This window comes from Chiloscyllium punctatum, chromosome 11 (assembly GCF_047496795.1).
Source record: "Chiloscyllium punctatum isolate Juve2018m chromosome 11, sChiPun1.3, whole genome shotgun sequence".
Taxonomy (NCBI): Eukaryota; Metazoa; Chordata; class Chondrichthyes; order Orectolobiformes; family Hemiscylliidae; genus Chiloscyllium; species Chiloscyllium punctatum.
This window is the reverse complement of record NC_092749.1, coordinates 79,631,190-79,643,201: the sequence shown is the minus strand read 5'-3', so window position 1 is coordinate 79,643,201 and position 12,012 is coordinate 79,631,190.

Below are 12,012 nucleotides of genomic sequence, written 5' to 3'. Positions count from 1 at the left end.
GAAGAGAAAAGAGAAAAGAAGAGAAATGAAGAGAAAAGAAGAGAATAGAGAAAAAAGAAAAGAAGAGAAAACAAGATAAAAGAAAAAAAAAGTGTTGAAGAAGAGAAAAAAGAAAAGGGAAAAGACGAAAAAAGAGAAAAGAAAAGAGAAAAGAAGAGAATAGAAGAAAAAAGAGAAAAGAGAAAAGTACTGAAAAGAGATAAGAGAGAAAAGAAGCAAAAAGAGAAAAGAGAAAAAAAGAGAATAGAAGACAAAAGAGAAAAGAAGAGAAAAGATAAGAGTGAAGAAGAGAAAAGTGATAAGTGAAAAGAAAAGAAGAGAACAGAGAAAAGAAGAGAAATGAAAGGTAAATAAGAGAAAAGAGAAAAGAAGAGAAAAGAGAAACGAAGAGAAAAGAAGAGAAAAGTGAAAAGAAGAGAAATGAAGAGGAAAGAAGAGAAAAGAGAAAGGGTTAAAGAAGAGAAAAGAGGAGAAATGAGAAAAGGTGTGAAATGAAGAGAAAAGAGAATAGAAAAGTGAAAAGAAGAGAATAGAAGAAAAAAGAGAAAAGAGAAATGAAGAGAAAATAAGAGAAAAGAGAAAAGAAGAGAAAACAAGAGAAAAGAGGAGAAAACAAGGGAAAAGTGAAAAGAAGAGAAATGAAGAGAAAAGAGAAAAAAGACAGGGGTAAAGAAGTGAAGAGAAGAGAAAGGAGAAATGAAGAGAAAATAAGAGAAAAGAGAAAAAAGAAAAGAAGAGAAACTAGAGAAACGAGAAAAGAAGATAAAAGAATAGAGCAAAGAAGAGAAAAGTGATAAGTAAAAAGAAAAGAAGAGAAAAGAGAAAAGAAGAGAAATGAAGAGAAAAGAAGAGAAACGAGAAAAAAGAAAAGAAGAGATAACAAGATAAAAGAGAAAAGAGAAAGTGTTGAAGAAGAGAAAAGGAGAGAAATGAGAAAAGGTGAGAAAAGAAAAGAAAACAAAAGAAAACAAGAGAAAAGAGGAGAAAACAAGGGAAAAGTGAAAAGAAGAGAAATGAAGAGAAAAGAGAAAAGAGAAAGTGTTGAAGAAGAGAAAGGAAGAGAAAAAAGAAAAGGGAAAAGACGAAAAAAGAGAAAAGAAAAGAGAAAAGAGATAAGAGAGAAAAGAAGCAAAAAGAGAAAAGAGAAAACAAGAGAAAACAAGGGAAAAGTGAAAAGAAGAGAAATGGTGAGAAAAGAAGAGAAAAGAGGAAAGAAGAGAAAACTAGGGAAAAGTGAAAAGAAGAGAAATGAAGAGAAAAGAAGAGAAAAGAGAAAAGGTGAGAAATGAAGAGAAAAGAAGAGAAAAGAGAACAAAGGAGAAAACAAAGGAAAAATGAAAAGAGAAAGGGTTGAAGAAGAGAAAAGAGAAAAGAAGAGACAACAAGGGAAAAGTGAAAAGAAGAGAAATGATGAGAAAAGAAGAGAAAAGAGGAAAGAAGAGAAAACAAGGGAAAAGCGAAAAGAAGAGAAATGATGAGAAAAGTAGAGAAAAGAGGAAAGAAGAGAAAACAAGGGTTAAGTGAAAAGAAGAGAAATGATGAGAAAAGAAGAGAAATGAGAAAAGGAGAGAAATGAAGAGAAAAGAAGAGAAAAGAGAAATGAATAGAAAACAAGAGAAAAGAGAAAAGAGGAGAAAACAAAGGAAAAGTGAAAAGAAGAGAAATGAAGAGAAAAGAAGAGAAAAGAGAAAAAAGGAAACAAGAGAAAACAAGAGAAAACAAGATAAAAGAGAAAAGAGAAAGTGTTGAAGAAGAGAAAAGAAGAGAAATGAGAAAAGGTGAGAAAAGAAAAGAAAACAAGAGAAAACAAGAGAAAAGAGAAAAGAGGAGAAACCAAGCGAAAAGTGAAAAGAAGAATAATGAAGAGAAAAGAAGGGAAAAGAGAAAAGAGAAAAGAAGAGAAAACAAGAGAAAAGTGAAAAGAAGAGAAATGAAGAGAAAAGAGAAAAGGTGAGAAAAGAAAAGAAAACAAGAGAAAAGAGAATAGTGAAAGGGTTAAAAAGAGAAAAGAAGAGAAATGAGAAAAGGTGAGAAATGAAGAGAAAAGTGAAAAGAAGAGAATAGAAGAAAAAAGAGAAAAGAGAAATTAAGAGAAAAGAAGAGAAAAGAGAAAAGAAGAGAAAAGAGGAGAAAACAAGGGAAAAGTGAAAAGAAGAGGAATGAAGAGAAAAGAGAAAAGAAGAGAAAAGAGAAAAAAGAAAGGGGTAAAGAAGTGAAGAGAAGAGAAAGGAGAAAAGAAGAGAAAAGAGAAAAAAGAAAAGAAGAGAAACTAGAGAAAAGAGAAAAGAAGATAAAAGAATAGAGCAAAGAAGAGAAAAGTGATAATTAAAAAGAAAAGAAGAGAAAAGAGAAAAGAGGAGAAAACAAGGGGAAAGTGAAAAGAAGAGAAATGAAGTGAAAAGAGAAAAAAGACAGGGGTAAAGAAGTGAAGAGAATAGAAAGGAGAAATGAAGAGAAAAGAAGAGAAAAGAGAAAAAAGAAAAGAAGAGAAACTAGAGAAAAGAGAAAAGAAGATAAAAGAATAGAGCAAAGAAGAGAAAAGTGATAATTAAAAAGAAAAGAAGAGAAAAGAGAAAAGAAGAGAAATGAAGAGAAAAGAAGAGAAAAGAGAAAAAAGAAAAGAAGAGAAAACAAGATAAAAGAGAAAAGAGAAAGTGTTGAAGAAGAGAAAAAAGAAAAGGGAAAAGACGAAAAAAGAGAAAAGAAAAGAGAAAAGAAGAGAATAGAAGAAAAAAGAGAAAAGAGAAAAAAAGAGAATAGAAGACAAAAGAGAAAAGAAGAGAAAAGAAAAGAGTGAAGAAGAGAAAAGTGATAAGTGAAAAGAAAAGAAGAGAAAAGAGAAAAGAAGAGAAATGAAAGGAAAATAAGAGAAAAGAGAAAAGAAGAGAAAAGAGAAACGAAGAGAAAAGAAGAGAAAAGTGAAAAGAAGAGAAATGAAGAGGAAAGAAGAGAAAAGAGAAAAGAGAAAGGGTTAAAGAAGAGAAAAGAGGAGAAATGAGAAAAGGTGTGAAATGAAGAGAAAAGAGAATAGAAAAGTGAAAAGAAGAGAATAGAAGAAAAAAGAGAAAAGAGAAATGAAGAGAAAAGAAGAGAAAAGAGAAAAGAAGAGAAAAGAGGAGAAAACAAGGGAAAAGTGAAAAGAAGAGAAATGAAGAGAAAAGAGAAAAGAAGAGAAAAGAGAAAAAAGAAAGGGGTAAAGAAGTGAAGAGAAGAGAAAGGAGAAATGAAGAGAAAAGAAGAGAAAAGAGAAAAAAGAAAAGAAGAGAAACTAGAGAAAAGAGAAAAGAAGATAAAAGAATAGAGCAAAGAAGAGAAAAGTGATAATTAAAAAGAAAAGAAGAGAAAAGAGAAAAGAGGAGAAAACAAGGGAAAAGTGAAAAGAAGAGAAATGAAGTGAAAAGAGAAAAAAGACAGGGGTAAAGAAGTGAAGAGAATAGAAAGGAGAAATGAAGAGAAAAGAAGAGAAACGAGAAAAAAGAAAAGAAGAGAAACCAGAGAAAAGAGAAAAGAAGATAAAAGAATAGAGCAAAGAAGAGAAAAGTGATAATTAAAAAGAAAAGAAGAGAAAAGAGAAAAGAAGAGAAATGAAGAGAAAAGAAGAGAATAGAGAAAAAAGAAAAGAAGAGAAAACAAGATAAAAGAAAAAAAAAGTGTTGAAGAAGAGAAAAAAGAAAAGGGAAAAGACGAAAAAAGAGAAAAGAAAAGAGAAAAGAAGAGAATAGAAGAAAAAAGAGAAAAGAGAAAAGTACTGAAAAGAGATAAGAGAGAAAAGAAGCAAAAAGAGAAAAGAGAAAAAAAGAGAATAGAAGACAAAAGAGAAAAGAAGAGAAAAGAAAAGAGTGAAGAAGAGAAAAGTGATAAGTGAAAAGAAAAGAAGAGAACAGAGAAAAGAAGAGAAATGAAAGGTAAATAAGAGAAAAGAGAAAAGAAGAGAAAAGAGAAACGAAGAGAAAAGAAGAGAAAAGTGAAAAGAAGAGAAATGAAGAGGAAAGAAGAGAAAAGAGAAAGGGTTAAAGAAGAGAAAAGAGGAGAAATGAGAAAAGGTGTGAAATGAAGAGAAAAGAGAATAGAAAAGTGAAAAGAAGAGAATAGAAGAAAAAAGAGAAAAGAGAAATGAAGAGAAAATAAGAGAAAAGAGAAAAGAAGAGAAAACAAGAGAAAAGAGGAGAAAACAAGGGAAAAGTGAAAAGAAGAGAAATGAAGAGAAAAGAGAAAAAAGACAGGGGTAAAGAAGTGAAGAGAAGAGAAAGGAGAAATGAAGAGAAAATAAGAGAAAAGAGAAAAAAGAAAAGAAGAGAAACTAGAGAAACGAGAAAAGAAGATAAAAGAATAGAGCAAAGAAGAGAAAAGTGATAAGTAAAAAGAAAAGAAGAGAAAAGAGAAAAGAAGAGAAATGAAGAGAAAAGAAGAGAAACGAGAAAAAAGAAAAGAAGAGAAAACAAGATAAAAGAGAAAAGAGAAAGTGTTGAAGAAGAGAAAAGGAGAGAAATGAGAAAAGGTGAGAAAAGAAAAGAAAACAAAAGATAACAAGAGAAAAGAGGAGAAAACAAGGGAAAAGTGAAAAGAAGAGAAATGAAGAGAAAAGAGAAAAGAAGAGAAAAGAGAAAAAAGAAAGGGGTAAAGAAGTGAAGAGAAGAGAAAGGAGAAAAGAAGAGAAAAGAGAAAAAAGAAAAGAAGAGAAAACAAGATAAAAGAGAAAAGAGAAAGTGTTGAAGAAGAGAAAGGAAGAGAAAAAAGAAAAGGGAAAAGACGAAAAAAGAGAAAAGAAAAGAGAAAAGAAGAGAATAGAAGAAAAAAGAGAAAAGAGAAAAGTAGTGAAAAGAGATAAGAGAGAAAAGAAGCAAAAAGAGAAAAGAGAAAACAAGAGAAAACAAGGGAAAAGTGAAAAGAAGAGAAATGGTGAGAAAAGAAGAGAAAAGAGGAAAGAAGAGAAAACTAGGGAAAAGTGAAAAGAAGAGAAATGAAGAGAAAAGAAGAGAAAAGAGAAAAGGTGAGAAATGAAGAGAAAAGAAGAGAAAAGAGAACAAAGGAGAAAACAAAGGAAAAATGAAAAGAGAAAGGGTTGAAGAAGAGAAAAGAGAAAAGAAGAGACAACAAGGGAAAAGTGAAAAGAAGAGAAATGATGAGAAAAGAAGAGAAAAGACGAAAGAAGAGAAAACAAGGGAAAAGCGAAAAGAAGAGAAATGATGAGAAAAGTAGAGAAAAGAGGAAAGAAGAGAAAACAAGGGTAAAGTGAAAAGAAGAGAAATGATGAGAAAAGAAGAGAAATGAGAAAAGGAGAGAAATGAAGAGAAAAGAAGAGAAAAGAGAAATGAATAGAAAACAAGAGAAAAGAGAAAAGAGGAGAAAACAAAGGAAAAGTGAAAAGAAGAGAAATGAAGAGAAAAGAAGGGAAAAGAGAAAAGAGAAAAGAAGAGAAAACAAGAGAAAAGTGAAAAGAAGAGAAATGAAGAGAAAAGAGAAAAGGTGAGAAAAGAAAAGAAAACAAGAGAAAAGAGAATAGTGAAAGGGTTAAAAAGAGAAAAGAAGAGAAATGAGAAAAGGTGAGAAATGAAGAGAAAAGTGAAAAGAAGAGAATAGAAGAAAAAAGAGAAAAGAGAAATTAAGAGAAAAGAAGAGAAAAGAGAAAAGAAGAGAAAAGAGGAGAAAACAAGGGAAAAGTGAAAAGAAGAGAAATGAAGAGAAAAGAGAAAAGAAGAGAAAAGAGAAAAAAGAAAGGGGTAAAGAAGTGAAGAGAAGAGAAAGGAGAAAAGAAGAGAAAAGAGAAAAAAGAAAAGAAGAGAAACTAGAGAAAAGAGAAAAGAAGATAAAAGAATAGAGCAAAGAAGAGAAAAGTGATAATTAAAAAGAAAAGAAGAGAAAAGAGAAAAGAGGAGAAAACAAGGGAAAAGTGAAAAGAAGAGAAATGAAGTGAAAAGAGAAAAAAGACAGGGGTAAAGAAGTGAAGAGAATAGAAAGGAGAAATGAAGAGAAAAGAAGAGAAAAGAGAAAAAAGAAAAGAAGAGAAACTAGAGAAAAGAGAAAAGAAGATAAAAGAATAGAGCAAAGAAGAGAAAAGTGATAATTAAAAAGAAAAGAAGAGAAAAGAGAAAAGAAGAGAAATGAAGAGAAAAGAAGAGAAAAGAGAAAAAAGAAAAGAAGAGAAAACAAGATAAAAGAGAAAAGAGAAAGTGTTGAAGAAGAGAAAAAAGAAAAGGGAAAAGACGAAAAAAGAGAAAAGAAAAGAGAAAAGAAGAGAATAGAAGAAAAAAGAGAAAAGAGAAAAAAAGAGAATAGAAGACAAAAGAGAAAAGAAGAGAAAAGAAAAGAGTGAAGAAGAGAAAAGTGATAAGTGAAAAGAAAAGAAGAGAAAAGAGAAAAGAAGAGAAATGAAAGGAAAATAAGAGAAAAGAGAAAAGAAGAGAAAAGAGAAACGAAGAGAAAAGAAGAGAAAAGTGAAAAGAAGAGAAATGAAGAGGAAAGAAGAGAAAAGAGAAAAGAGAAAGGGTTAAAGAAGAGAAAAGAGGAGAAATGAGAAAAGGTGTGAAATGAAGAGAAAAGAGAATAGAAAAGTGAAAAGAAGAGAATAGAAGAAAAAAGAGAAAAGAGAAATGAAGAGAAAAGAAGAGAAAAGAGAAAAGAAGAGAAAAGAGGAGAAAACAAGGGAAAAGTGAAAAGAAGAGAAATGAAGAGAAAAGAGAAAAGAAGAGAAAAGAGAAAAAAGAAAGGGGTAAAGAAGTGAAGAGAAGAGAAAGGAGAAATGAAGAGAAAAGAAGAGAAAAGAGAAAAAAGAAAAGAAGAGAAACTAGAGAAAAGAGAAAAGAAGATAAAAGAATAGAGCAAAGAAGAGAAAAGTGATAATTAAAAAGAAAAGAAGAGAAAAGAGAAAAGAGGAGAAAACAAGGGAAAAGTGAAAAGAAGAGAAATGAAGTGAAAAGAGAAAAAAGACAGGGGTAAAGAAGTGAAGAGAATAGAAAGGAGAAATGAAGAGAAAAGAAGAGAAACGAGAAAAAAGAAAAGAAGAGAAACCAGAGAAAAGAGAAAAGAAGATAAAAGAATAGAGCAAAGAAGAGAAAAGTGATAATTAAAAAGAAAAGAAGAGAAAAGAGAAAAGAAGAGAAATGAAGAGAAAAGAAGAGAATAGAGAAAAAAGAAAAGAAGAGAAAACAAGATAAAAGAAAAAAAAAGTGTTGAAGAAGAGAAAAAAGAAAAGGGAAAAGACGAAAAAAGAGAAAAGAAAAGAGAAAAGAAGAGAATAGAAGAAAAAAGAGAAAAGAGAAAAGTACTGAAAAGAGATAAGAGAGAAAAGAAGCAAAAAAAGAAAAGAGAAAAAAAGAGAATAGAAGACAAAAGAGAAAAGAAGAGAAAAGAAAAGAGTGAAGAAGAGAAAAGTGATAAGTGAAAAGAAAAGAAGAGAAAAGAGAAAAGAAGAGAAATGAAAAGAGTGAAGAAGAGAAAAGTGATAAGTGAAAAGAAAAGAAGAGAAAAGAGAAAAGAAGAGAAAAGAAAAGAGTGCAAAGAGAAAAGTGATAAGTGAAAAGAAAAGAAGAGAAAAGAGAAAAGAAGAGAAATGAAGAGAAAAGAAGAGAAAAGAGAAAAAAGAAAAGAAGAGAAAACAAGATAAAAGAGAAAAGAGAAAGTGTTGAAGAAGAGAAAAGTAGAGAAATGAGAAAAGGTGAGAAAAGAAAAGAAAACAAGAGAAAACAAGAGAAAAGAGAAAAGAGGAGAAACCAAGCGAAAAGTGAAAAGAAGACAAATGAAGAGAAAAGAAGGGAAAAGAGAAAAGAGAAAAGAAGAGAAAACAAGAGAAAAGTGAAAAGAAGAGAAATGAAGAGAAAAGAGAAAAGGTGAGAAAAGAAAAGAAAACAAGAGAAAAGAGAATAGTGAAAGGGTTAAAGAAGAGAAAAGAAGAGAAATGAGAAAAGGTGAGAAATGAAGAGAAAAGTGAAAAGAAGAGAAATGAAGAGAAAAGAGAAAAGGTGAGGAATGAAGAGAAAAGAAGAGGAAAGAGTAAAGAAGAGAAAACAAGAGAAAAGAGAAAAGAGAAAAGCGGCGAACACAAGGGAAAAGTGAAAAGAAGAGAAAACAAGAGAAAAGAGAAAAGAAGAGAAAAGAGAAAAAAGAAAGGGGTAAAGAAGTGAAGAGAAGAGAAAGGAGAAATGAAGAGAAAAGAAGAGAAAAGAGAAAAAAGAAAAGAAGAGAAACTAGAGAAAAGAGAAAAGAAGATAAAAGAATAGAGCAAAGAAGAGAAAAGTGATAAGTAAAAAGAAAAGAAGAGAAATGAAGAGAAAAGAAGAGAAAAGAGAAAAAAGGAAACAAGAGAAAACAAGATAAAAGAGAAAGTGTTGAAGAAGAGAAAAGAAGAGAAATGAGAAAAGGTGAGAAAAGAAAAGAAAACAAGAGAAAACAAGAGAAAAGAGAAAAGAGGAGAAAACAAGGGAAAATTGAAAAGAAGAGAAATGAAGAGAAAAGAAGAGAAAAGAGAAAAAAGAAAAGAAGAGAAAACAAGATAAAAGAGAAAAGAGAAAGTGTTGAAGAAGAGAAAAGGAGAGAAATGAGAAAAGGTGAGAAAAGAAAAGAAAACAAGAGAAAACAAGAGAAAAGAGAAAAGAGGAGAAACCAAGCGAAAAGTGAAAAGAAGACAAATGAAGAGAAAAGAAGGGAAAAGAGAAAAGAGAAAAGAAGAGAAAACAAGAGAAAAGTGAAAAGAAGAGAAATGAAGAGAAAAGAGAAAAGGTGAGAAAAGAAAAGAAAACAAGAGAAAAGAGAATAGTGAAAGGGTTAAAGAAGAGAAAAGAAGAGAAATGAGAAAAGGTGAGAAATGAAGAGAAAAGTGAAAAGAAGAGAATAGAAGAAAAAAGAGAAAAGAGAAATGAAGAGAAAAGAAGAGAAAAGAGAAAAGAAGAGAAAAGAGGAGAAAACAAGGGAAAAGTGAAAAGAAGAGTAATGAAGAGAAAAGAGAAAAGAAGAGAAAAGAGAAAAAAGAAAGGGGTAAAGAAGTGAAGAGAAGAGAAAGGAGAAAAGAAGAGAAAAGAGAAAAAAGAAAAGAAGAGAAACTAGAGAAAAGAGAAAAGAAGATAAAAGAATAGAGAAAAGAAGAGAAAAGTGATAATTAAAAAGAAAAGAAGAGAAAAGAGAAAAGAGGAGAAAACAAGGGAAAAGTGAAAAGAAGAGAAATGAAGTGAAAAGAGAAAAAAGACAGGGGTAAAGAAGTGAAGAGAATAGAAAGGAGAAATGAAGAGAAAAGAAGAGAAAAGAGAAAAAAGAAAAGAAGAGAAACTAGAGAAAAGAGAAAAGAAGATAAAAGAATAGAGCAAAGAAGAGAAAAGTGATAATTAAAAAGAAAAGAAGAGAAAAGAGAAAAGAAGAGAAATGAAGAGAAAAGAAGAGAAAAGAGAAAAAAGAAAAGAAGAGAAAACAAGATAAAAGAGAAAAGAGAAAGTGTTGAAGAAGAGAAAAAAGAAAAGGGAAAAGACGAAAAAAGAGAAAAGAAAAGAGAAAAGAAGAGAATAGAAGAAAAAAGAGAAAAGAGAAAAAAAGAGAATAGAAGACAAAAGAGAAAAGAAGAGAAAAGAAAAGAGTGAAGAAGAGAAAAGTGATAAGTGAAAAGAAAAGAAGAGAAAAGAGAAAAGAAGAGAAATGAAAGGAAAATAAGAGAAAAGAGAAAAGAAGAGAAAAGAGAAACGAAGAGAAAAGAAGAGAAAAGTGAAAAGAAGAGAAATGAAGAGGAAAGAAGAGAAAAGAGAAAGGGTTAAAGAAGAGAAAAGATGAGAAATGAGAAAAGGTGTGAAATGAAGAGAAAAGAGAATAGAAAAGTGAAAAGAAAAGAATAGAAGAAAAAAGAGAAAAGAGAAATGAAGAGAAAATAAGAGAAAAGAGAAAAGAAGAGAAAACAAGAGAAAAGAGGAGAAAACAAGGGAAAAGTGAAAAGAAGAGAAATGAAGAGAAAAGAGAAAAAAGACAGGGGTAAAGAAGTGAAGAGAATAGAAAGGAGAAATGAAGAGAAAAGAAGAGAAAAGAGAAAAAAGAAAAGAAGAGAAACTAGAGAAAAGAGAAAAGAAGATAAAAGAATAGAGCAAAGAAGAGAAAAGTGATAATTAAAAAGAAAAGAAGAGAAAAGAGAAAAGAAGAGAAATGAAGATAAAAGAAGAGAAAAGAGAAAAAAGAAAAGAAGAGAAAACAAGATAAAAGAGAAAAGAGAAAGTGTTGAAGAAGAGAAAAAAGAAAAGGGAAAAGACGAAAAAAGAGAAAAGAAAAGAGAAAAGAAGAGAATAGAAGAAAAAAGAGAAAAGAGAAAAAAAGAGAATAGAAGACAAAAGAGAAAAGAAGAGAAAAGAAAAGAGTGAAGAAGAGAAAAGTGATAAGTGAAAAGAAAAGAAGAGAAAAGAGAAAAGAAGAGAAATGAAAGGAAAATAAGAGAAAAGAGAAAAGAAGAGAAAAGAGAAACGAAGAGAAAAGAAGAGAAAAGTGAAAAGAAGAGAAATGAAGAGGAAAGAAGAGAAAAGAGAAAAGAGAAAGGGTTAAAGAAGAGAAAAGAGGAGAAATGAGAAAAGGTGTGAAATGAAGAGAAAAGAGAATAGAAAAGTGAAAAGAAGAGAATAGAAGAAAAAAGAGAAAAGAGAAATGAAGAGAAAAGAAGAGAAAAGAGGAGAAAACAAGGGAAAAGTGAAAAGAAGAGAAATGAAGAGAAAAGAGAAAAGAAGAGAAAAGAGAAAAAAGAAAGGGGTAAAGAAGTGAAGAGAAGAGAAAGGAGAAATGAAGAGAAAAGAAGAGAAAAGAGAAAAAAGAAAAGAAGAGAAACTAGAGAAAAGAGAAAAGAAGATAAAAGAATAGAGCAAAGAAGAGAAAAGTGATAATTAAAAAGAAAAGAAGAGAAAAGAGAAAAGAGGAGAAAACAAGGGAAAAGTGAAAAGAAGAGAAATGAAGTGAAAAGAGAAAAAAGACAGGGGTAAAGAAGTGAAGAGAATAGAAAGGAGAAATGAAGAGAAAAGAAGAGAAACGAGAAAAAAGAAAAGAAGAGAAACCAGAGAAAAGAGAAAAGAAGATAAAAGAATAGAGCAAAGAAGAGAAAAGTGATAATTAAAAAGAAAAGAAGAGAAAAGAGAAAAGAAGAGAAATGAAGAGAAAAGAAGAGAATAGAGAAAAAAGAAAAGAAGAGAAAACAAGATAAAAGAAAAAAAAAGTGTTGAAGAAGAGAAAAAAGAAAAGGGAAAAGACGAAAAAAGAGAAAAGAAAAGAGAAAAGAAGAGAATAGAAGAAAAAAGAGAAAAGAGAAAAGTACTGAAAAGAGATAAGAGAGAAAAGAAGCAAAAAGAGAAAAGAGAAAAAAAGAGAATAGAAGACAAAAGAGAAAAGAAGAGAAAAGATAAGAGTGAAGAAGAGAAAAGTGATAAGTGAAAAGAAAAGAAGAGAACAGAGAAAAGAAGAGAAATGAAAGGTAAATAAGAGAAAAGAGAAAAGAAGAGAAAAGAGAAACGAAGAGAAAAGAAGAGAAAAGTGAAAAGAAGAGAAATGAAGAGGAAAGAAGAGAAAAGAGAAAGGGTTAAAGAAGAGAAAAGAGGAGAAATGAGAAAAGGTGTGAAATGAAGAGAAAAGAGAATAGAAAAGTGAAAAGAAGAGAATAGAAGAAAAAAGAGAAAAGAGAAATGAAGAGAAAATAAGAGAAAAGAGAAAAGAAGAGAAAACAAGAGAAAAGAGGAGAAAACAAGGGAAAAGTGAAAAGAAGAGAAATGAAGAGAAAAGAGAAAAAAGACAGGGGTAAAGAAGTGAAGAGAAGAGAAAGGAGAAATGAAGAGAAAATAAGAGAAAAGAGAAAAAAGAAAAGAAGAGAAACTAGAGAAACGAGAAAAGAAGATAAAAGAATAGAGCAAAGAAGAGAAAAGTGATAAGTAAAAAGAAAAGAAGAGAAAAGAGAAAAGAAGAGAAATGAAGAGAAAAGAAGAGAAACGAGAAAAAAGAAAAGAAGAGATAACAAGATAAAAGAGAAAAGAGAAAGTGTTGAAGAAGAGAAAAGGAGAGAAATGAGAAAAGGTG